The sequence below is a fragment of the Pseudophryne corroboree genome, chromosome 11 (genome assembly GCF_028390025.1).
Source record: "Pseudophryne corroboree isolate aPseCor3 chromosome 11, aPseCor3.hap2, whole genome shotgun sequence".
In the NCBI taxonomy this organism is placed as follows: domain Eukaryota; kingdom Metazoa; phylum Chordata; class Amphibia; order Anura; family Myobatrachidae; genus Pseudophryne; species Pseudophryne corroboree.
The window spans coordinates 165,451,382-165,476,985 of NC_086454.1; the positions used below are offsets into that span (position 1 = coordinate 165,451,382).

The 25,604-nt window shown below is 32.6% G+C and overlaps 13 non-coding genes across 13 annotated transcripts; 2 read left to right on the plus strand and 11 right to left on the minus strand.

Moving 5' to 3' along the window:
• Positions 1–1,212: 1,212 nt before the first annotated feature.
• On the plus strand, positions 1,213–1,284 carry TRNAQ-UUG (transfer RNA glutamine (anticodon UUG)). The gene has a single exon. It is a non-coding gene; the product is annotated as a tRNA-Gln (tRNA).
• A 559-nt stretch (positions 1,285–1,843) lies between these two features.
• On the minus strand, positions 1,844–1,917 carry TRNAT-UGU (transfer RNA threonine (anticodon UGU)). Its single transcript has one exon. It is a non-coding gene; the product is annotated as a tRNA-Thr (tRNA).
• A 2,622-nt stretch (positions 1,918–4,539) lies between these two features.
• On the plus strand, positions 4,540–4,611 carry TRNAQ-UUG (transfer RNA glutamine (anticodon UUG)). Its single transcript has one exon. It is a non-coding gene; the product is annotated as a tRNA-Gln (tRNA).
• A 559-nt stretch (positions 4,612–5,170) lies between these two features.
• Positions 5,171–5,244, minus strand: TRNAT-CGU (transfer RNA threonine (anticodon CGU)). The gene has a single exon. It is a non-coding gene; the product is annotated as a tRNA-Thr (tRNA).
• Positions 5,245–6,831: 1,587 nt separating this feature from the next.
• On the minus strand, positions 6,832–6,907 carry TRNAT-CGU (transfer RNA threonine (anticodon CGU)). Its single transcript has one exon. It is a non-coding gene; the product is annotated as a tRNA-Thr (tRNA).
• A 1,584-nt stretch (positions 6,908–8,491) lies between these two features.
• Positions 8,492–8,565, minus strand: TRNAT-CGU (transfer RNA threonine (anticodon CGU)). The gene has a single exon. It is a non-coding gene; the product is annotated as a tRNA-Thr (tRNA).
• Positions 8,566–10,148: 1,583 nt separating this feature from the next.
• Positions 10,149–10,222, minus strand: TRNAT-CGU (transfer RNA threonine (anticodon CGU)). The gene has a single exon. It is a non-coding gene; the product is annotated as a tRNA-Thr (tRNA).
• Positions 10,223–11,806: 1,584 nt separating this feature from the next.
• TRNAT-CGU (transfer RNA threonine (anticodon CGU)) lies at positions 11,807–11,880 on the minus strand. The gene has a single exon. It is a non-coding gene; the product is annotated as a tRNA-Thr (tRNA).
• Positions 11,881–15,125: 3,245 nt separating this feature from the next.
• On the minus strand, positions 15,126–15,199 carry TRNAT-CGU (transfer RNA threonine (anticodon CGU)). Its single transcript has one exon. It is a non-coding gene; the product is annotated as a tRNA-Thr (tRNA).
• A 1,584-nt stretch (positions 15,200–16,783) lies between these two features.
• Positions 16,784–16,857, minus strand: TRNAT-CGU (transfer RNA threonine (anticodon CGU)). Its single transcript has one exon. It is a non-coding gene; the product is annotated as a tRNA-Thr (tRNA).
• A 3,245-nt stretch (positions 16,858–20,102) lies between these two features.
• TRNAT-CGU (transfer RNA threonine (anticodon CGU)) lies at positions 20,103–20,176 on the minus strand. The gene has a single exon. It is a non-coding gene; the product is annotated as a tRNA-Thr (tRNA).
• Positions 20,177–21,760: 1,584 nt separating this feature from the next.
• Positions 21,761–21,834, minus strand: TRNAT-CGU (transfer RNA threonine (anticodon CGU)). The gene has a single exon. It is a non-coding gene; the product is annotated as a tRNA-Thr (tRNA).
• Positions 21,835–25,076: 3,242 nt separating this feature from the next.
• On the minus strand, positions 25,077–25,150 carry TRNAT-CGU (transfer RNA threonine (anticodon CGU)). Its single transcript has one exon. It is a non-coding gene; the product is annotated as a tRNA-Thr (tRNA).
• Positions 25,151–25,604: the final 454 nt, after the last annotated feature.

The window sequence follows — 25,604 nt, forward strand, 5'->3', positions numbered from 1 at the left end:
GAGACAAAAGTCAATGAGCCATGTAGAGAAAAATCTTCATCAGCCAAAGGATGACACTCATGCTGGTTTCTGTTATGGATTTGAAGAAACAGAAACACATGATATATGTGTCTATTATGTTTTCAAGTATTTATGCTACACCGATGAGCTTATTCCATTCTTGTCCATCAAGAAAAGCAAGTAGCCAATATAGGGATCGAACCCATGACCTTGGGATTACGAGCGCCACGCTCTAACCAACTTAGCTAAGTGGCTACAGATGTTACTAGAAGCAAACACAAAACTGGCAAATGTACCTCAAAGCACATAACATATTTTGTTTGCATAGCATTTAATTTTTCAAGGAACAACTTAAGCCATAGAGTCACTTGAAGCATGGGTATCATAAAAATGCACCAGTTTCTTTCCACATTGCAAAATAAAAAAAATGATTAGATAGGAAAACAACAAAGATTAATGCATCTAATAATAGTATAAAAATAGACAATTTAGACAAGGAGTAAATGCAATTCTAAGCAAAATCAATCTGATAAATCTAATGCACAATCTTTCTTATCCATTTACAGATTGTTGATAAAGATAATCCCAGGATGTAATTAATTATGTGTTAAATTTAGTATGTTTTACCAAGTTGTGTATAAATAACTTTTAACACAAAAAATATATAATGGGGAATTAGCTTAACATGCCCTTTGGAAATAGAGAATACTAGCACATTTTGGAATGCAAAGCTTAAGAAAATACAAACTTCAATCCATAGGAAAGCACTTTTTGTTCAGTCTACACTCTGTAATCATACTATAGCTTAATTTACAAATTGTGATGTCCTAATCAGACTTAACTCACAAGAGACTTTCATCCTTGGTCTATAAAAAAAGGCAGTCCTCTGTTATAAAGCTTGAAACAATTGTAAGCGGCTGATATGCAAATATGACAATACAGAAAAACTGTCAATTCAATGCTAGGATAACATAAGGGGTGATGCTCCAACTGAAATTGGTCCTAGGCATTTGGGTTTCTAGTATTTATCTTCTCCTTAAAAATAGGTTACTTTTTATATATTATCATTGGTTTTAGACAAATATTCTACATAACACCTATTGCATCCCTGAGCTTATTAGAAACTTGAAATCATATATATAAAGTATTGAATTTCTTTTCTTTGCATTTAAAAGATGAGCTCAGTTCAGTAGAAGTCTTTGCTCAGTTGAGGGTTCCATGGTGTAATGGTTAGCACTCTGAACTTTGAATCCAGTAATCCGAGTTCAAATCTCGGTGGGACCTAGTGTTGATTATTTCTTCTTTTGTTTAAAGCTCCATTTTCATTCAAAGTACGAGTATTGCAAATCTTCATTAACAAAACATATAAATTCCATCATTTTCAGTGGTGTCCTTTGTCTAAACTCATTTTTAAACTTTTCAAATCAGAAGTATGTCAAATATTTGGAAATAAGAAAAGATGCAATAAGAATGCTGAGATCCATTACTTGTGCTCTGGTGTTTAGAAATTCTCCATTTTAATTTTTTTTACTTCAGTGTGTACTAATGGGAGGGGAGAATGTATCTTCTTCTTCTAGTAACACCTAGTGCCCTCTATGTTTGAGCAGCAATATAATAACTGATTAATTTGCCCTTGCAAAACTTAGGTATGCCATATTGCTCGATTTGAGACAAAAGTCAATGAGCCATGTAGAGAAAAATCTTCATCAGCCAAAGGATGACACTCATGCTGGCTTCTGATATGGATTTGAAGAGATTTTGTGATATATGTGTCTATTATGTTTTCAAGTATTCATGCTACACCGATGAGCTTATTCCATTCTTGTCCATCAAAAAAAGCAAGTAGCTAATACAAGGATCGAACCCATGACCTTGGCATTACAAGCGCCAAGCTCTAACCAACTGAGCTAACTGGCCACAGATGTTACTAGCAGCAAACACAAAACTGGCAAATGTACCTCAAAGCACAGAACATATTTTGTTTGCATAGCATTTAATTTTTCAAGGAACAGCTTAAGCCATAGAGTCACTTGAAGCATGGGTATCATAAAAATGCACCAGTTTCTTTCCACATTGCAAAATTAAAAAAATGATTACATAGGATAACAACAAAGATTAATGCATCTAATAATAGTATAAAAATAGACAATTTAGACAAGGAGTAAATGCAATTCTAAGCAAAATCAATCTGAAAAATCTAATGCACAATCTTTCTTATCCATTTACAGATTGTTGATAAAGATAAACCCAGGATGTAATTCATTATGTGTTAAATTTAGTATGTTTTACCAAGTTGTGTATAAATAACTTTTAACACAAAAAATATATAATGGGGAATTAGCTTAACATGCCCTTTGGAAATAGAGAATACTAGCACATTTTGGAATGCAAAGCTTAAGAAAATACAAACTTCAATCCATAGGAAAGCACTTTTTGTTCAGTCTACACTCTGTAATCACACTATAGCTTAATTTACAAATTGTGATGTCATAATCAGATTTAACTCAGAAGAGACTTTCATCCTTGGTCTATAAAAAAAGGCAGTCCTCTGTTATAAAGCTTGAAACAATTGTAAGCGCCTGATATGCAAATATGACAATACAGAAAAACTGTCAATTCAATGCTAGGATAACATAAGGGGTGATGCTCCAACTGAAATTGGTCCTAGGTATTTGGGTTTATAGTATTTATCTTCTCTTTAAAAATAGGTTACTTTTTATATATTATCATTGGTTTTAGACAAATATTCTACATAACACCTATTGCATCCCTGAGCTTATTAGAAACTTGAAATCATATATATAAAGTATTGAATTTCTTTTCTTTGCATTTAAAAGATGAGCTCAGTTCAGTAGAAGTCTTTGCTCAGTTGAGGGTTCCATGGTGTAATGGTTAGCACTCTGGACTTTGAATCCAGTAATCCAAGTTCAAATCTCGGTTGGACGTAGTGTTGATTATTTCTTCTTTTGTTTAAAGCTCCATTTTCATTCAAAGTACGAGTATTGCAAATCTTCATTTACAAAACATATAAATTCCATCATTTTCAGTGGTGTCCTTTGTCTAAACTCATTTTTAAACTTTTCAAATCAGAAGTATGTCAAATATTTGGAAATAAGAAAAGATGCAATAAGAATGCAGAGATCCACTACTTGTGCTCTGGTGTTTAGAAATTCTCCATTTTAATTTTTTTTTACTTCAGTGTGCACTAATGGGAGGGGAGAATGTATCTTCTTCTTCTAGTAACACCTAGTGCCCTCTATGTTTGAGCAGCAATATAATAACTGATTAATTTGCCCTTGCAAATCTTAGGTATGCCATATTGCTCGATTTGAGACAAAAGTCAATGAGCCATGTAGAGAAAAATCTTCATCAGCCAAAGGATGACACTCATGCTGGCTTCTGATATGGATTTGAAGAGATTTTGTGATATATGTGTCTATTATGTTTTCAAGTATTCATGCTACACCGATGAGCTTATTCCATTCTTGTCCATCAAGAAAAGCAAGTAGCCAATACAGGGATCGAACCCATGACCTTGGGATTACGAGTGCCACTCTCTAACTAACTGAGCTAACTGGCCACAGATGTTACTAGAAGCAAACACAAAACTGGCAAATGTACCTCAAAGCACAGAACATATTTTGTTTGCATAGCATTTAATTTTTCAAGGAACAACTTAAGCCATAGAGTCACTTGAAGCATGGGTATCATAAAAATGCACCAGTTTCTTTCCACATTGCAAAATAAAAAAAAAATGATTAGATAGGATAACAACAAAGATTAATGCATCTAATAATAGTATAAAAATAGACAATTTAGACAAGGAGTAAATGCAATTCTAAGCAAAATCAATCTGATAAATCTAATGCACAATCTTTCTTATCCATTTACAGATTGTTGATAAAGATAATCCCAGGATGTAATTCATTATGTGTTAAATTTAGTATGTTTTACCAAGTTGTGTATAAATAACTTTTAACACAAAAAATATATAATGGGGAAGTAGCTTAATATGCCCTTTGGAAATAGAGAATGCTAGCACATTTTGGAATGCAAAGCTTAAGAAAATACAAACTTCAATCCATAGGAAAGTACTTTTTGTTCAGTCTACACTCTGTAATCATACTATAGCTTAATATACAAATTGTGATGTCATAATTAGACTTAACTCACAAGAGACTTTCATCCTTGGTCTATAAAAAAAGGCTGTCCTCTGTTATAAAGCTTGAAACAATTGTAAGCGGATGATATGCAAATATGACAATACAGAAAAACTGTCAATTCAATGCTAGAATAACATAAGGGGTGATGCTTCAACTGAAATTGGTCCTAGGCATTTGGGTTTCTAGTATTTATCTTCTCCTTAAAAATAGGTTACTTTTTATATATTATCATTGGTTTTAGACAAATATTCTACATAACACCTATTGCATCCCTGAGCTTATTAGAAACTTGAAATCATATATATAATGTATTGAATTTCTTTTCTTTGCATTTAAAAGATGAGCTCAGTTCAGTAGAAGTCTTTGCTCAGTTGAGGGTTCCATGGTGTAATGGTTAGCACTCTGGACTTTGAATCCAGTAATCCGAGTTCAAATCTCAGCGGGACCTAATGTTGATTATTTCTTCTTTTGTTTAAAGCTCCATTTTCATTCAAAGTATGAGTATTGCAAATCTTCATTTACAAAACATATAAATTCCATCATTTTCAGTGGTGTCCTTTGTCTAAACTCATTTTTAAACTTTTCAAATCAGAAGTATGTCAAATATTTGGAAATAAGAAAAGATGCAATAAGAATGCTGAGATCCATTACTTGTGCTCTGGTGTTTAGAAATTCTCCATTTTAATTTTTTTTACTTCAGTGTGCACTAATGGGAGGGGAGAACGTATCTTCTTCTTCTAGTAACACCTACTGCCCTCTATGTTTGAGCAGCAATATAATAACTGATTAATTTGCCCTTGAAAATCTTAGGTATGCCATTTTGCTCAATTTGAGACAAAAGTCAATGAGCCATGTAGAGAAAAATCTTCATCAGCCAAAGGATGACACTCATGCTGGTTTCTGAAATGGATTTGAAGAGATTTTGTGATATATGTGTCTATTATGTTTTCAAGTATTCATGCTACACAGATGAGCTTATTCCATTCTTGTCCATCAAGAAAAGCAAGTAGCCAATACAGGGATCGAACCCATGACCTTGGGATTACGAGCGCCACGCTCTAACCAACTGAGCTAACTGGCTACAGATGTTACTAGAAGCAAACACAAAACTGGCAAATGTACCTCAAAGCACATAACATATTTTGTTTGCATAGCATTTAATTTTCCAAGGAACAACTTAAGCCATACAGTCACTTGAAGCATGGGTATCATAAAAATGCACCAGTTTCTTTCCACATTGCAAAATAAAAAAAATTATTAGATAGGACAACAACAAAGATTAATGCATCTAATAATAGTATAAAAAAAGACAATTTAGACAAGGAGTAAATGCAATTCTAAGCAAAATCAGTCTGATAAATCTAATGCACAATCTTTCTTATCCATTTACAGATAGTTGATAAAGATAATCCCAGGATGTAATTCATTATGTGTTAAATTTAGTATGTTTTACCAAGTTGTGTATAAATAACTTTTAACACAAAAAATATATAATGGGGAATTAGCTTAACATGCCCTTTGGAAATAGAGAATACTAGCACATTTTGGAATGCAAAGCTTAAGAAAATACAAACTTCAATCCATAGGAAAGCACTTTTTGTTCAGTCTACACTCTGTAATCACACTATAGCTTAATTTACAAATTGTGATGTCATAATCAGATTTAACTCAGAAGAGACTTTCATCCTTGGTCTATAAAAAAAGGCAGTCCTCTGTTATAAAGCTTGAAACAATTGTAAGCGCCTGATATGCAAATATGACAATACAGAAAAACTGTCAATTCAATGCTAGGATAACATAAGGGGTGATGCTCCAACTGAAATTGGTCCTAGGTATTTGGGTTTATAGTATTTATCTTCTCTTTAAAAATAGGTTACTTTTTATATATTATCATTGGTTTTAGACAAATATTCTACATAACACCTATTGCATCCCTGAGCTTATTAGAAACTTGAAATCATATATATAAAGTATTGAATTTCTTTTCTTTGCATTTAAAAGATGAGCTCAGTTCAGTAGAAGTCTTTGCTCAGTTGAGGGTTCCATGGTGTAATGGTTAGCACTCTGGACTTTGAATCCAGTAATCCAAGTTCAAATCTCGGTTGGACGTAGTGTTGATTATTTCTTCTTTTGTTTAAAGCTCCATTTTCATTCAAAGTACGAGTATTGCAAATCTTCATTTACAAAACATATAAATTCCATCATTTTCAGTGGTGTCCTTTGTCTAAACTCATTTTTAAACTTTTCAAATCAGAAGTATGTCAAATATTTGGAAATAAGAAAAGATGCAATAAGAATGCAGAGATCCACTACTTGTGCTCTGGTGTTTAGAAATTCTCCATTTTAATTTTTTTTTACTTCAGTGTGCACTAATGGGAGGGGAGAATGTATCTTCTTCTTCTAGTAACACCTAGTGCCCTCTATGTTTGAGCAGCAATATAATAACTGATTAATTTGCCCTTGCAAATCTTAGGTATGCCATATTGCTCGATTTGAGACAAAAGTCAATGAGCCATGTAGAGAAAAATCTTCATCAGCCAAAGGATGACACTCATGCTGGCTTCTGATATGGATTTGAAGAGATTTTGTGATATATGTGTCTATTATGTTTTCAAGTATTCATGCTACACCGATGAGTTTATTCCATTCTTGTCCATCAAGAAAAGCAAGTAGCCAATACAGGGATCGAACCCATGACCTTGGCATTACGAGCGCCATGCTCTAACCAACTGAGCTAACTGGACACCGATATTACCAAAAACAAACACAAAACTGGCAAATGTACCTCAAAGCACAGAACATATTTTGTTTGCATAGCATTTAATTTTTCAAGGAACAGCTTAAGCCATAGAGTCACTTGAAGCATGGGTATCATAAAAATGCTCCAGTTTCTTTCTACATTGCAAAATAAAAAAAATGATTAGATAGGATAACAACAAAGATTAATGCATCTAATAATAGTATAAAAAAAGACAATTTAAACAAGGAGTAAATGCAATTCTAAGCAAAATCAATCTGATAAATCTAATGCACAATCTTCCTTATCCATTTACAGATTGTTGATAAAGATAATCCCAGGATGTAATTCATTATGTGTTAAATTTAGTATGTTTTACCAAGTTGTGTATAAATAACTTTAAACACAAAAAATTTATAATGGGGAATTAGCTTAATATGCCCTTTGGAAATAGAGAATGCTAGCACATTTTGGAATGCAAAGCTTAAGAAAATACAAACTTCAATCCATAGGAAAGCACTTTTTGTTCAGTCTACACTCTGTAATCATACTATAGCTTAATTTACAAATTGTGATGTCATAATCAGACTTAACTCACAAGAGACTTTCATCCTTAATCTATAAAAAAGGCAGTCCTCTGTTATAAAGCTTGAAACAATTGTAAGCGCCTGATATGCAAATATGACAATACAGAAAAACTGTCAATTCAATGCTAGGATAACATAAGGGGTGATGCTCCAACTGAAATTGGTCCTAGGCATTTGGGTTTCTAGTATTTATCTTCTCCTTAAAAATAGGTTACTTTTTATATATTATCATTGGTTTTAGACAAATATTCTACATAACACCTATTGCATCCCTGAGCTTATTAGAAACTTGAAATCATATATATAAAGTATTGAATTTCTTTTCTTTGCATTTAAAAGATGAGCTCATTTCAGTAGAAGTCTTTGCTCAGTTGAGGATTCCATGGTGTAATTGTTTGCACTCTGGACTTTAAATCCAGTAATCCGAGTTCAAATCTCGGTGGGACCTTATTTTGATTATTTCTCATTTTGTTTAAAGCTCCATTTTCATTCAAAGTATGAGTATTGCAAATCTTCATTTACAATTCATATAAATTCCATCATTTTCAGTGGTGTCCTTTGTCTAAACTCATTTTTAAACTTTTCAAATCAGAAGTATGTCAAATATTTGGAAATAAGAAAAGATGCAATAAGAATGCTGAGATCCATTACTTGTGCTCTGGTGTTTAGAAATTCTCCATTTTAATTTTTTTTACTGTAGTGTGCACTAATGGGAGGGGAGAACGTATCTTCTTCTAGTAACACCTAATGCCCTCTATGTTTGAGCTGCAATATAATAACTGATTAATTTGCCCTTGCAAATCTTAGGTATGCCATATTGCTCGATTTGAGACAAAAGTCAATGAGCCATGTAGAGAAAAATCTTCATCAGCCAAAGGATGACTCTCATGCTGGCTTCTGATATGGATTTGAAGAGATTTTGTGATATATGTGTCTATTATGTTTTCAAGTATTCTTGCTACACCGATGAGCTTATTCCATTCTTGTCCATCAAGAAAAGCAAGTAGCCAAAACAGGGATCGAACCCATGACCTTGGCATTACGAGCGCCATGCTCTAACCAACTGAGCTAACTGGCCACAGATGTTACTAGAAGCAAACACAAAACTGGCAAATGTACCTCAAAGCACAGAACATATTTTGTTTGCATAGTATTTAATTTTTCAAGGAACAGCTTAAGCCATAGAGTCACTTGAAGCATGGGTATCATAAAAATGCACCAGTTTCTTTCCACATTGCAAAATAAAAAAATGATTAGATAGGATAACAACAAAGATTAATGCATCTAATAATAGTATAAAAATAGACACTTTAGACAAGGAGTAAATGCAATTCTAAGCAAAATCAATCTGATAAATCTAATGCACAATCTTTCTTATCCATTTACAGATTGTTGATAAAGATAATCCCAGGATGTAATTCATTATGTGTTAAATTTAGTATGTTTTACCAAGTTGTGTATAAATCACTTTTAACACAAAAATATATAGTGGGGAAGTACCTTAATATGCAATTTAGAAATAGAGAATGCTAGCACATTTTGGAATGCAAAGCTTAAGAAAATACAAACTTCAATCCATAGGAAAGCACTTTTTGTTCAGTCTACACTCTGTAATCATACTATAGCTTAATTTACAAATTGTGATGTCATAATCAGACTTAACTCACAAGAGACTTTCATCCTTAATCTATAAAAAAAGGCAGTCCTCTGTTATAAAGCTTGAAACAATTGTAAGCGCCTGATATGCAAATATGACAATACAGAAAAACTGTCAATTCAATGCTAGGATAACATAAGGGGTGATGCTCCAACTGAAATTGGTCCTAGGCATTTTGGTTTCTAGTATTTATCTTCTCCTTAAAAATAGGTTACTTTTTATATATTATCATTGGTTTTAGACAAATATTCTACATAACACCTATTGCATCCCTGAGCTTATTAGAAACTTGAAATCATATATATAAAGTATTGAATTTCTTTTCTTTGCATTTAAAAGATGAGCTCATTTCAGTAGAAGTCTTTGCTCAGTTGAGGATTCCATGGTGTAATGGTTTGCACTCTGGACTTTAAATCCAGTAATCTGAGTTCAAATCTCGGTGGGACCTTATGTTGATTATTTCTCATTTTGTTTAAAGCTCCATTTTCATTCAAAGTATGAGTATTGCAAATCTTCATTTACAATTCATATAAATTCCATCATTTTCAGTGGTGTCCTTTGTCTAAACTCATTTTTAAACTTTTCAAATCAGAAGTATGTCAAATATTTGGAAATAAGAAAATATGCAATAAGAATGCTGAGATCCATTACTTGTGCTCTGGTGTTTAGAAATTCTCCATTTTAATTTTTTTTACTTTAGTGTGCACTAATGGGAGGGGAGAACGTATCTTCTTCTAGTAACACCTAGTGCCCTCTATGTTTGAGCAGCAATATAATAACTGATTAATTTGCCCTTGCAAATTTTAGGTATGCCATATTGCTCGATTTGAGACAAAAGTCAATGAGCCATGTAGAGAAAAATCTTCATCAGCCAAAGGACGACACTCATGCTGGCTTCTGATATGGATTTGAAGAGATTTTGTGATATATGTGTCTATTATGTTTTCAAGTATTCATGCTACACCGATGAGCTTATTCCATTCTTGTCCATCAAGAAAAGCAAGTAGCCAAAACAGGGATCGAACCCATGACCTTGGCATTACGAGCGCCACGCTCTAACCAACTGAGCTAACTGGCCACAGATGTTACTAGAAGCAAAGACAAAACTGGCAAATGTACCTCAAAGCACAGAACATATTTTGTTTGCATAGTATTTAATTTTTCATGGAACAGCTTAAGCCATAGAGTCACTTGAAGCATGGGTATCATAAAAATGCACCAGTTTCTTTCCACATTGCAAAATAAAAAAATGATTAGATAGGATAACAACAAAGATTAATGCATCTAATAATAGTATAAAAATAGACACTTTAGACAAGGAGTAAATGCAATTCTAAGCAAAATCAATCTGATAAATCTAATGCACAATCTTTCTTATCCATTTACAGATTGTTGATAAAGATAATCCCAGGATGTAATTCATTATGTGTTAAATTTAGTATGTTTTACCAAGTTGTGTATAAATCACTTTTAACACAAAAATATATAGTGGGGAAGTAACTTAATATGCAATTTAGAAATAGAGAATGCTAGCACATTTTGGAATGCAAAGCTTAAGAAAATACAAACTTCAATCCATAGGAAAGCACTTTTTGTTCAGTCTACACTCTGTAATCATACTATAGCTTAATTTACAAATTGTGATGTCATAATCAGACTTAACTCACAAGAGACTTTCATCCTTAATCTATAAAAAAAAGGCAGTCCTCTGTTATAAAGCTTGAAACAATTGTAAGCGCCTGATATGCAAATATGACAATACAGAAAAACTGTCAATTCAATGCTAGGATAACATAAGGGGTGATGCTCCAACTGAAATTGGTCCTAGGCATTTGGGTTTCTAGTATTTATCTTCTCCTTAAAAATAGGTTACTTTTTATATATTATCATTGGTTTTAGACAAATATTCTACATAACACCTATTGCATCCCTGAGCTTATTAGAAACTTGAAATCATATATATAAAGTATTGAATTTCTTTTCTTTGAATTTAAAAGATGAGATCAGTTCAGTAGAAGTCTTTGCTCAGTTGAGGATTCCATGGTGTAATGGTTTGCACTCTGGACTTTAAATCCAGTAATCCGAGTTCAAATCTCGGTGGAACCTTATGTTGATTATTTCTCATTTTGTTTAAAGCTCCATTTTCATTCAAAGTATGAGTATTGCAAATCTTCATTTACAATTCATATAAATTCCATCATTTTCAGTGGTGTCCTTTGTCTAAACTCATTTTTAAACTTTTCAAATCAGAAGTATGTCAAATATTTGGAAATAAGAAAATATGCAATAAGAATGCTGAGATCCATTACTTGTGCTCTGGTGTTTAGAAATTCTCCATTTTTTTTTTTTTTACGTTAGTGTGCACTAATGGGAGGGGAGAACGTATCTTCTTCTAGTAACACCCAGTGCCCTCTATGTTTGAGCAGCAATATAATAACTGATTAATTTGCCCTTGTAAATCTTAGGTATGCCATATTGCTCGATTTGAGACAAAAGTCAATGAGCCATGTAGAGAAAAATCTTCATCAGCCAAAGGATGACACTCATGCTGGCTTCTGATATGGATTTGAAGAGATTTTGTGATATATGTGTCTATTATGTTTTCAAGTATTCATGCTACACCGATGAGCTTATTCCATTCTTGTCCATAAAGAAAAGCAAGTAGCCAAAACAGGGATTGAACCCATGACCTTGGCATTACGAGCGCCACGCTCTAACCAATTGAGCTAACTAGCCACAGATGTTACTAGAAGCAAACACAAAACTGACAAATGTACTTCAAAGCACAGAACATATTTTGTTTGCATAGTATTTAATTTTTCAAGGAACAGCTTAAGCCATAGAGTTACTTGAAGCATGGGTATCATAAAAATGCACCAGTTTCTTTCCACATTGCAAAATAAAAAAATGATTAGATAGGATAACAACAAAGATTAATGCATCTAATAATAGTATAAAAATAGACAATTTAGACAAGGAGTAAATGCAATTCTAAGCAAAATCAATCCGATAAATCTAATGAACAATCTTTCTCATCCATTAACAGATTGTTGATAAAGATAATCCCAGGATGTAATTCATTATGTGTTAAATTTAGTATGTTTTACCAAGTTGTGTATAAATAACTTTTAACACAAAAAATATATAATGGGGAAGTAGCTTAATGTGCCTTTGGAAATAGAGAATGCTAGCACATTTTGGAATGCAAAGCTTAAGAAAATACAAACTTCAATCCATAGGAAAGCACTTTTTGTTCAGTCTACACTCTGTAATCATACTATAGCTTAATTTACAAATTGTGATGTCATAATCAGACTTAACTCACAAGAGACTTTTATCCTTAATCTATAAAAAAGGCAGTCTTCTGTTATAAAGCTTGAAACAATTGTAAGCGCCTGATATGCAAATATGACAATACAGAAAAACTGTCAATTCAATGCAAGGATAACATAAGGGGTGATGCTCCAACTGAAATTTGTCAAAGGCATTTGGGTTTCTAGTATTTATCTTCTCCTTAAAAATAGGTTACTTTTTATATATTATCATTGGTTTTAGACAAATATTCTAGATAACACCTATTGCATCCCTGAGCTTATTAGAAACTTGAAATCATATATATATAAAGTATTGAATTTCTTTTCTTTGCATTTAAAAGATGAGCTCATTTCAGTAGAAGTCTTTGCTCAGTTGAGGATTCCATGGTGTAATGGTTTGCACACTGGACTTTAAATCAAGTAATCCGAGTTCAAATCTCGGTGGGACGTTATGTTGATTATTTCTCATTTTGTTTAAAGCTCCATTTTCATTCAAAGTATGAGTATTGCAAATCTTCATTTACAATTCATATAAATTCCATCATTTTCAGTTGTGTCCTTTGTCTAAACTAATTTTTAAACTTTTCAAATCAGAAATATGTCAAATATATGGAAACAAGGAAAGATGCAATAAGAATGCTGAGATCCATTACTTGTGCTCTGGTGTTTAGAAATTATCCATTTTAATTTTTTTTACTTTAGTGTGCACTAATGGGAGGGGAGAACGTATATTCTTCTTCTAGTAACACCTAGTGCCCTCTATGTTTGAGCAGCAATATAATAACTGATTAATTTGCCCTTGCAAATCTTAGGTATGCCGTAATGCTCGATTTGAGACAAAAGTCAATGAGCCCTGTAGAGAAAAATCTTCATCAGCCAAAAGATGACACTCATGCTGGCTTCTGATATGGAATTGAAGAGATTTTGTGATATATGTGTTTATTATGTTTTCAAGTATTCATGCTATACCGATGAGCTTATTCCATTCTTGTCCATCAAGAAAAGCAAATGGCCAATACAGGGATCGAACCCATGACCTTGGAATTACGAGCGCCATGTTCTAACCAACTGAGCTAACTGGCAACAGATATTACTAAAAGCAAACACAAAACTGGCAAATGTACCTCAAAGCACAGAACATATTTTGTTTGCATAGCATTTCATTTTTCAAGGAACAGCTTAAGCCATAGAGTCACTTGAGGCATGGGTATCATAAAAATGCTCCAGTTTCTTTCCACATTGCAAAATAAAAAAAATGATTAGATAGGATAACAACAAAGATTAATGCATCTAATAATAGTATAAAAATAGACAATTTAAACAAGGAGTAAATGCAATTCTAAGCAAAATCAATCTGATAAATCTAATGCACAATCTTTCTTATCCATTTACAGATTGTTGATAAAGATAATCCCAGGATGTAATTCATTATGTGTTAAATTTAGTATGTTTTACCAAGTTGTGTATAAATCACTTTTAACACAAAAATATATAGTGGGGAAGTACCTTAATATGCAATTTAGAAATAGAGAATGCTAGCACATTTTGGAATGCAAAGCTTAAGAAAATACAAACTTCAATCCATAGGAAAGCACTTTTTGTTCAGTCTACACTCTGTAATCATACTATAGCTTAATTTACAAATTGTGATGTCATAATCAGACTTAACTCACAAGAGACTTTCATCCTTAATCTATAAAAAAAGGCAGTCCTCTGTTATAAAGCTTGAAACAATTGTAAGCGCCTGATATGCAAATATGACAATACAGAAAAACTGTCAATTCAATGCTAGGATAACATAAGGGGTGATGCTCCAACTGAAATTGGTCCTAGGCATTTTGGTTTCTAGTATTTATCTTCTCCTTAAAAATAGGTTACTTTTTATATATTATCATTGGTTTTAGACAAATATTCTACATAACACCTATTGCATCCCTGAGCTTATTAGAAACTTGAAATCATATATATAAAGTATTGAATTTCTTTTCTTTGCATTTAAAAGATGAGCTCATTTCAGTAGAAGTCTTTGCTCAGTTGAGGATTCCATGGTGTAATGGTTTGCACTCTGGACTTTAAATCCAGTAATCTGAGTTCAAATCTCGGTGGGACCTTATGTTGATTATTTCTCATTTTGTTTAAAGCTCCATTTTCATTCAAAGTATGAGTATTGCAAATCTTCATTTACAATTCATATAAATTCCATCATTTTCAGTGGTGTCCTTTGTCTAAACTCATTTTTAAACTTTTCAAATCAGAAGTATGTCAAATATTTGGAAATAAGAAAATATGCAATAAGAATGCTGAGATCCATTACTTGTGCTCTGGTGTTTAGAAATTCTCCATTTTAATTTTTTTTACTTTAGTGTGCACTAATGGGAGGGGAGAACGTATCTTCTTCTAGTAACACCTAGTGCCCTCTATGTTTGAGCAGCAATATAATAACTGATTAATTTGCCCTTGCAAATTTTAGGTATGCCATATTGCTCGATTTGAGACAAAAGTCAATGAGCCATGTAGAGAAAAATCTTCATCAGCCAAAGGACGACACTCATGCTGGCTTCTGATATGGATTTGAAGAGATTTTGTGATATATGTGTCTATTATGTTTTCAAGTATTCATGCTACACCGATGAGCTTATTCCATTCTTGTCCATCAAGAAAAGCAAGTAGCCAAAACAGGGATCGAACCCATGACCTTGGCATTACGAGCGCCACGCTCTAACCAACTGAGCTAACTGGCCACAGATGTTACTAGAAGCAAAGACAAAACTGGCAAATGTACCTCAAAGCACAGAACATATTTTGTTTGCATAGTATTTAATTTTTCATGGAACAGCTTAAGCCATAGAGTCACTTGAAGCATGGGTATCATAAAAATGCACCAGTTTCTTTCCACATTGCAAAATAAAAAAATGATTAGATAGGATAACAACAAAGATTAATGCATCTAATAATAGTATAAAAATAGACACTTTAGACAAGGAGTAAATGCAATTCTAAGCAAAATCAATCTGATAAATCTAATGCACAATCTTTCTTATCCATTTACAGATTGTTGATAAAGATAATCCCAGGATGTAATTCATTATGTGTTAAATTTAGTATGTTTTACCAAGTTGTGTATAAATCACTTTTAACACAAAAATATATAGTGGGGAAGTAACTTAATATGCAATTTAGAAATAGAGAATGCTAGCACATTTTGGAATGCAAAGCTTAAGAAAATACAAACTTCAATCCATAGGAAAGCACTTTTTGTTCAGTCTACACTCTGTAATCATACTATAGCTTAATTTACAAATTGTGATGTCATAATCAGACTTAACTCACAAGAGACTTTCATCCTTAATCTATAAAAAAAAGGCAGTCCTCTGTTATAAAGCTTGAAACAATTGTAAGCGCCTGATATGCAAATATGACAATACAGAAAAACTGTCAATTCAATGCTAGGATAACATAAGGGGTGATGCTCCAACTGAAATTGGTCCTAGGCATTTGGGTTTCTAGTATTTATCTTCTCCTTAAAAATAGGTTACTTTTTATATATTATCATTGGTTTTAGACAAATATTCTACATAACACCTATTGCATCCCTGAGCTTATTAGAAACTTGAAATCATATATATAAAGTATTGAATTTCTTTTCTTTGAATTTAAAAGATGAGATCAGTTCAGTAGAAGTCTTTGCTCAGTTGAGGATTCCATGGTGTAATGGTTTGCACTCTGGACTTTAAATCCAGTAATCCGAGTTCAAATCTCGGTGGAACCTTATGTTGATTATTTCTCATTTTGTTTAAAGCTCCATTTTCATTCAAAGTATGAGTATTGCAAATCTTCATTTACAATTCATATAAATTCCATCATTTTCAGTGGTGTCCTTTGTCTAAACTCATTTTTAAACTTTTCAAATCAGAAGTATGTCAAATATTTGGAAATAAGAAAATATGCAATAAGAATGCTGAGATCCATTACTTGTGCTCTGGTGTTTAGAAATTCTCCATTTTTTTTTTTTTTACGTTAGTGTGCACTAATGGGAGGGGAGAACGTATCTTCTTCTAGTAACACCCAGTGCCCTCTATGTTTGAGCAGCAATATAATAACTGATTAATTTGCCCTTGTAAATCTTAGGTATGCCATATTGCTCGATTTGAGACAAAAGTCAATGAGCCATGTAGAGAAAAATCTTCATCAGCCAAAGGATGACACTCATGCTGGCTTCTGATATGGATTTGAAGAGATTTTGTGATATATGTGTCTATTATGTTTTCAAGTATTCATGCTACACCGATGAGCTTATTCCATTCTTGTCCATAAAGAAAAGCAAGTAGCCAAAACAGGGATTGAACCCATGACCTTGGCATTACGAGCGCCACGCTCTAACCAATTGAGCTAACTAGCCACAGATGTTACTAGAAGCAAACACAAAACTGACAAATGTACTTCAAAGCACAGAACATATTTTGTTTGCATAGTATTTAATTTTTCAAGGAACAGCTTAAGCCATAGAGTTACTTGAAGCATGGGTATCATAAAAATGCACCAGTTTCTTTCCACATTGCAAAATAAAAAAATGATTAGATAGGATAACAACAAAGATTAATGCATCTAATAATAGTATAAAAATAGACAATTTAGACAAGGAGTAAATGCAATTCTAAGCAAAATCAATCCGATAAATCTAATGAACAATCTTTCTCATCCATTAACAGATTGTTGATAAAGATAATCCCAGGATGTAATTCATTATGTGTTAAATTTAGTATGTTTTACCAAGTTGTGTATAAATAACTTTTAACACAAAAAATATATAATGGGGAAGTAGCTTAATGTGCCTTTGGAAATAGAGAATGCTAGCACATTTTGGAATGCAAAGCTTAAGAAAATACAAACTTCAATCCATAGGAAAGCACTTTTTGTTCAGTCTACACTCTGTAATCATACTATAGCTTAATTTACAAATTGTGATGTCATAATCAGACTTAACTCACAAGAGACTTTTATCCTTAATCTATAAAAAAGGCAGTCTTCTGTTATAAAGCTTGAAACAATTGTAAGCGCCTGATATGCAAATATGACAATACAGAAAAACTGTCAATTCAATGCAAGGATAACATAAGGGGTGATGCTCCAACTGAAATTTGTCAAAGGCATTTGGGTTTCTAGTATTTATCTTCTCCTTAAAAATAGGTTACTTTTTATATATTATCATTGGTTTTAGACAAATATTCTAGATAACACCTATTGCATCCCTGAGCTTATTAGAAACTTGAAATCATATATATATAAAGTATTGAATTTCTTTTCTTTGCATTTAAAAGATGAGCTCATTTCAGTAGAAGTCTTTGCTCAGTTGAGGATTCCATGGTGTAATGGTTTGCACACTGGACTTTAAATCAAGTAATCCGAGTTCAAATCTCGGTGGGACGTTATGTTGATTATTTCTCATTTTGTTTAAAGCTCCATTTTCATTCAAAGTATGAGTATTGCAAATCTTCATTTACAATTCATATAAATTCCATCATTTTCAGTTGTGTCCTTTGTCTAAACTAATTTTTAAACTTTTCAAATCAGAAATATGTCAAATATATGGAAACAAGGAAAGATGCAATAAGAATGCTGAGATCCATTACTTGTGCTCTGGTGTTTAGAAATTATCCATTTTAATTTTTTTTACTTTAGTGTGCACTAATGGGAGGGGAGAACGTATATTCTTCTTCTAGTAACACCTAGTGCCCTCTATGTTTGAGCAGCAATATAATAACTGATTAATTTGCCCTTGCAAATCTTAGGTATGCCGTAATGCTCGATTTGAGACAAAAGTCAATGAGCCCTGTAGAGAAAAATCTTCATCAGCCAAAAGATGACACTCATGCTGGCTTCTGATATGGAATTGAAGAGATTTTGTGATATATGTGTTTATTATGTTTTCAAGTATTCATGCTATACCGATGAGCTTATTCCATTCTTGTCCATCAAGAAAAGCAAATGGCCAATACAGGGATCGAACCCATGACCTTGGAATTACGAGCGCCATGTTCTAACCAACTGAGCTAACTGGCAACAGATATTACTAAAAGCAAACACAAAACTGGCAAATGTACCTCAAAGCACAGAACATATTTTGTTTGCATAGCATTTCATTTTTCAAGGAACAGCTTAAGCCATAGAGTCACTTGAGGCATGGGTATCATAAAAATGCTCCAGTTTCTTTCCACATTGCAAAATAAAAAAAATGATTAGATAGGATAACAACAAAGATTAATGCATCTAATAATAGTATAAAAATAGACAATTTAAACAAGGAGTAAATGCAATTCTAAGCAAAATCAATCTGATAAATCTAATGCACAATCTTTCTTATCCATTTACAGATTGTTGATAAAGATAATCCCAGGATGTAATTCATTATGTGTTAAATTTAGTATGTTTTACCAAGTTGTGTATAAATCACTTTTAACACAAAAATATATAGTGGGGAAGTACCTTAATATGCAATTTAGAAATAGAGAATGCTAGCACATTTTGGAATGCAAAGCTTAAGAAAATACAAACTTCAATCCATAGGAAAGCACTTTTTGTTCAGTCTACACTCTGTAATCATACTATAGCTTAATTTACAAATTGTGATGTCATAATCAGACTTAACTCACAAGAGACTTTCATCCTTAATCTATAAAAAAAGGCAGTCCTCTGTTATAAAGCTTGAAACAATTGTAAGCGCCTGATATGCAAATATGACAATACAGAAAAACTGTCAATTCAATGCTAGGATAACATAAGGGGTGATGCTCCAACTGAAATTGGTCCTAGGCATTTTGGTTTCTAGTATTTATCTTCTCCTTAAAAATAGGTTACTTTTTATATATTATCATTGGTTTTAGACAAATATTCTACATAACACCTATTGCATCCCTGAGCTTATTAGAAACTTGAAATCATATATATAAAGTATTGAATTTCTTTTCTTTGCATTTAAAAGATGAGCTCATTTCAGTAGAAGTCTTTGCTCAGTTGAGGATTCCATGGTGTAATGGTTTGCACTCTGGACTTTAAATCCAGTAATCTGAGTTCAAATCTCGGTGGGACCTTATGTTGATTATTTCTCATTTTGTTTAAAGCTCCATTTTCATTCAAAGTATGAGTATTGCAAATCTTCATTTACAATTCATATAAATTCCATCATTTTCAGTGGTGTCCTTTGTCTAAACTCATTTTTAAACTTTTCAAATCAGAAGTATGTCAAATATTTGGAAATAAGAAAATATGCAATAAGAATGCTGAGATCCATTACTTGTGCTCTGGTGTTTAGAAATTCTCCATTTTAATTTTTTTTACTTTAGTGTGCACTAATGGGAGGGGAGAACGTATCTTCTTCTAGTAACACCTAGTGCCCTCTATGTTTGAGCAGCAATATAATAACTGATTAATTTGCCCTTGCAAATTTTAGGTATGCCATATTGCTCGATTTGAGACAAAAGTCAATGAGCCATGTAGAGAAAAATCTTCATCAGCCAAAGGACGACACTCATGCTGGCTTCTGATATGGATTTGAAGAGATTTTGTGATATATGTGTCTATTATGTTTTCAAGTATTCATGCTACACCGATGAGCTTATTCCATTCTTGTCCATCAAGAAAAGCAAGTAGCCAAAACAGGGATCGAACCCATGACCTTGGCATTACGAGCGCCACGCTCTAACCAACTGAGCTAACTGGCCACAGATGTTACTAGAAGCAAAGACAAAACTGGCAAATGTACCTCAAAGCACAGAACATATTTTGTTTGCATAGTATTTAATTTTTCATGGAACAGCTTAAGCCATAGAGTCACTTGAAGCATGGGTATCATAAAAATGCACCAGTTTCTTTCCACATTGCAAAATAAAAAAATGATTAGATAGGATAACAACAAAGATTAATGCATCTAATAATAGTATAAAAATAGACACTTTAGACAAGGAGTAAATGCAATTCTAAGCAAAATCAATCTGATAAATCTAATGCACAATCTTTCTTATCCATTTACAGATTGTTGATAAAGATAATCCCAGGATGTAATTCATTATGTGTTAAATTTAGTATGTTTTACCAAGTTGTGTATAAATCACTTTTAACACAAAAATATATAGTGGGGAAGTAACTTAATATGCAATTTAGAAATAGAGAATGCTAGCACATTTTGGAATGCAAAGCTTAAGAAAATACAAACTTCAATCCATAGGAAAGCACTTTTTGTTCAGTCTACACTCTGTAATCATACTATAGCTTAATTTACAAATTGTGATGTCATAATCAGACTTAACTCACAAGAGACTTTCATCCTTAATCTATAAAAAAAAGGCAGTCCTCTGTTATAAAGCTTGAAACAATTGTAAGCGCCTGATATGCAAATATGACAATACAGAAAAACTGTCAATTCAATGCTAGGATAACATAAGGGGTGATGCTCCAACTGAAATTGGTCCTAGGCATTTGGGTTTCTAGTATTTATCTTCTCCTTAAAAATAGGTTACTTTTTATATATTATCATTGGTTTTAGACAAATATTCTACATAACACCTATTGCATCCCTGAGCTTATTAGAAACTTGAAATCATATATATAAAGTATTGAATTTCTTTTCTTTGAATTTAAAAGATGAGATCAGTTCAGTAGAAGTCTTTGCTCAGTTGAGGATTCCATGGTGTAATGGTTTGCACTCTGGACTTTAAATCCAGTAATCCGAGTTCAAATCTCGGTGGAACCTTATGTTGATTATTTCTCATTTTGTTTAAAGCTCCATTTTCATTCAAAGTATGAGTATTGCAAATCTTCATTTACAATTCATATAAATTCCATCATTTTCAGTGGTGTCCTTTGTCTAAACTCATTTTTAAACTTTTCAAATCAGAAGTATGTCAAATATTTGGAAATAAGAAAATATGCAATAAGAATGCTGAGATCCATTACTTGTGCTCTGGTGTTTAGAAATTCTCCATTTTTTTTTTTTTTACGTTAGTGTGCACTAATGGGAGGGGAGAACGTATCTTCTTCTAGTAACACCCAGTGCCCTCTATGTTTGAGCAGCAATATAATAACTGATTAATTTGCCCTTGTAAATCTTAGGTATGCCATATTGCTCGATTTGAGACAAAAGTCAATGAGCCATGTAGAGAAAAATCTTCATCAGCCAAAGGATGACACTCATGCTGGCTTCTGATATGGATTTGAAGAGATTTTGTGATATATGTGTCTATTATGTTTTCAAGTATTCATGCTACACCGATGAGCTTATTCCATTCTTGTCCATAAAGAAAAGCAAGTAGCCAAAACAGGGATTGAACCCATGACCTTGGCATTACGAGCGCCACGCTCTAACCAATTGAGCTAACTAGCCACAGATGTTACTAGAAGCAAACACAAAACTGACAAATGTACTTCAAAGCACAGAACATATTTTGTTTGCATAGTATTTAATTTTTCAAGGAACAGCTTAAGCCATAGAGTTACTTGAAGCATGGGTATCATAAAAATGCACCAGTTTCTTTCCACATTGCAAAATAAAAAAATGATTAGATAGGATAACAACAAAGATTAATGCATCTAATAATAGTATAAAAATAGACAATTTAGACAAGGAGTAAATGCAATTCTAAGCAAAATCAATCCGATAAATCTAATGAACAATCTTTCTCATCCATTAACAGATTGTTGATAAAGATAATCCCAGGATGTAATTCATTATGTGTTAAATTTAGTATGTTTTACCAAGTTGTGTATAAATAACTTTTAACACAAAAAATATATAATGGGGAAGTAGCTTAATGTGCCTTTGGAAATAGAGAATGCTAGCACATTTTGGAATGCAAAGCTTAAGAAAATACAAACTTCAATCCATAGGAAAGCACTTTTTGTTCAGTCTACACTCTGTAATCATACTATAGCTTAATTTACAAATTGTGATGTCATAATCAGACTTAACTCACAAGAGACTTTTATCCTTAATCTATAAAAAAGGCAGTCTTCTGTTATAAAGCTTGAAACAATTGTAAGCGCCTGATATGCAAATATGACAATACAGAAAAACTGTCAATTCAATGCAAGGATAACATAAGGGGTGATGCTCCAACTGAAATTTGTCAAAGGCATTTGGGTTTCTAGTATTTATCTTCTCCTTAAAAATAGGTTACTTTTTATATATTATCATTGGTTTTAGACAAATATTCTAGATAACACCTATTGCATCCCTGAGCTTATTAGAAACTTGAAATCATATATATATAAAGTATTGAATTTCTTTTCTTTGCATTTAAAAGATGAGCTCATTTCAGTAGAAGTCTTTGCTCAGTTGAGGATTCCATGGTGTAATGGTTTGCACACTGGACTTTAAATCAAGTAATCCGAGTTCAAATCTCGGTGGGACGTTATGTTGATTATTTCTCATTTTGTTTAAAGCTCCATTTTCATTCAAAGTATGAGTATTGCAAATCTTCATTTACAATTCATATAAATTCCATCATTTTCAGTTGTGTCCTTTGTCTAAACTAATTTTTAAACTTTTCAAATCAGAAATATGTCAAATATATGGAAACAAGGAAAGATGCAATAAGAATGCTGAGATCCATTACTTGTGCTCTGGTGTTTAGAAATTATCCATTTTAATTTTTTTTACTTTAGTGTGCACTAATGGGAGGGGAGAACGTATATTCTTCTTCTAGTAACACCTAGTGCCCTCTATGTTTGAGCAGCAATATAATAACTGATTAATTTGCCCTTGCAAATCTTAGGTATGCCGTAATGCTCGATTTGAGACAAAAGTCAATGAGCCCTGTAGAGAAAAATCTTCATCAGCCAAAAGATGACACTCATGCTGGCTTCTGATATGGAATTGAAGAGATTTTGTGATATATGTGTTTATTATGTTTTCAAGTATTCATGCTATACCGATGAGCTTATTCCATTCTTGTCCATCAAGAAAAGCAAATGGCCAATACAGGGATCGAACCCATGACCTTGGAATTACGAGCGCCATGTTCTAACCAACTGAGCTAACTGGCAACAGATATTACTAAAAGCAAACACAAAACTGGCAAATGTACCTCAAAGCACAGAACATATTTTGTTTGCATAGCATTTCATTTTTCAAGGAACAGCTTAAGCCATAGAGTCACTTGAGGCATGGGTATCATAAAAATGCTCCAGTTTCTTTCCACATTGCAAAATAAAAAAAATGATTAGATAGGATAACAACAAAGATTAATGCATCTAATAATAGTATAAAAATAGACAATTTAAACAAGGAGTAAATGCAATTCTAAGCAAAATCAATCTGATAAATCTAATGCACAATCTTTCTTATCCATTTACAGATTGTTGATAAAGATAATCCCAGGATGTAATTCATTATGTGTTAAATTTAGTATGTTTTACCAAGTTGTGTATAAATAACTTTTAACACAAAAATATATAGTGGGGAAGTAACTTAATATGCCCTTTATAAATAGAGAATGCTAGCACATTTTGGAATGCAAAGCTTAAGAAAATACAAACTTCAATCCATAGGAAAGCACTTTTTGTTCAGTCTACACTCTGTAATCATACTATAGCTTAATTTACAAATTGTGATGTCATAATCAGACTTAACTCTCAAGAGACTTTCATCCTTAATCTATAAAAAAGGCAGTCCTCTGTTATAAAGCTTGAAACAATTGTAAGCGCCTGATATGCAAATATGACAACACAGAAAAACTGTCAATTCAATGCTAGGATAACATAAGGGGTGATGCTCCAACTGAAATTGGTCCTAGGCATTTGGGTTTCTAGTATTTATCTTCTCCTTAAAAATAGGTTACTTTTTATATATTATCATTGGTTTTAGACAAATATTCTACATAACACCTATTGCATCCCTGAACTTATTAGGAACTTGAAATCACATATATAAAGTATTGAATTTCTTTTCTTTGCATTTAAAAGATGAGCTCATTCCAGTAGAAATCTTAGCTCAGTTGAGTGTTCCATGGTGTAACGGTTTGCACTCTGGACTTTGAATCCATTAATCTGAGTTCAGATCTCGGTGGGACCTAATGTTGATGATTTCTCATTTTGTTTAAAGCTCCATTTTCATTCAAAGTATGAGTATTGCAAATCTTCATTTACAATTCATATAAATTCCATCATTTTCAGTGGTGTCCTTTGTCTAAACTCATTTTTAAACTTTTCAAATCAGAAGTATGTCAAATATTTGGAAACAAGATAAGATGCAATAAGAATACTGAGATCCATTACTTGTGCTCTGGTGTTTAGAAATTCTCCATTTTTTTTTACTTCAGTGTGTACTAATGGGAGGGGAGAACATATCTTCTTCTTCTAGTAACACCTAGTGCCCTCTATGTTTGAAAAGCAATATAATAACTGATTAATTTGCCCTTGCAAATCTTAGGTATGCCATATTGCTCGATTTGAGACAAAAGTCAATGAGCCATGTAGAGAAAAATCTTCATCAGCCAAAGGATGACACTCATGCTGGCTTCTGATATGGATTTGAAGAGATTTTGTGATATATGTGTTTATTATGTTTTCAAGTATTCATGCTATACCGATGAGCTTATTCCATTCTTGTCCATCAAGAAAAGCAAATGGCCAATACAAGGATCGAACCCATGACCTTGGCATTACGAGCGCCATGTTCTAACCAACTGAGCTAACTGGCCACAGATATTGGGGAATTAGCTTAATATGCCCTTTGGAAATAGAGAATGCTAGCACATTTTGGAATGCAAAGCTTAAGAAAATACAAACTTCAATCCATAGGAAAGCACTTTTTGTTCAGTCTACACTCTGTAATCATACTATAGCTTAATTTACAAATTGTGATGTCATAATCAGATTTAACTCACAAGAGACTTTCATCCTTAATCTATAAAAAAAAGGCAGTCCTCTGTTATAAAGCTGAAACAATTGTAAGCGCCTGATATGCAAATATGACAATACAGAAAAACTGTCAATTCAATGCTAGGATAACATAAGGGGTGATGCTCCAACTGAAATTGGTCCTAGGCATTTGGGTTTCTAGTATTTATCTTCTCCTTAAAAATAGGTTACTTTTTATATATTATCATTGGTTTTAGACAAATATTCTACATAACACCTATTGCATCCCTGAGC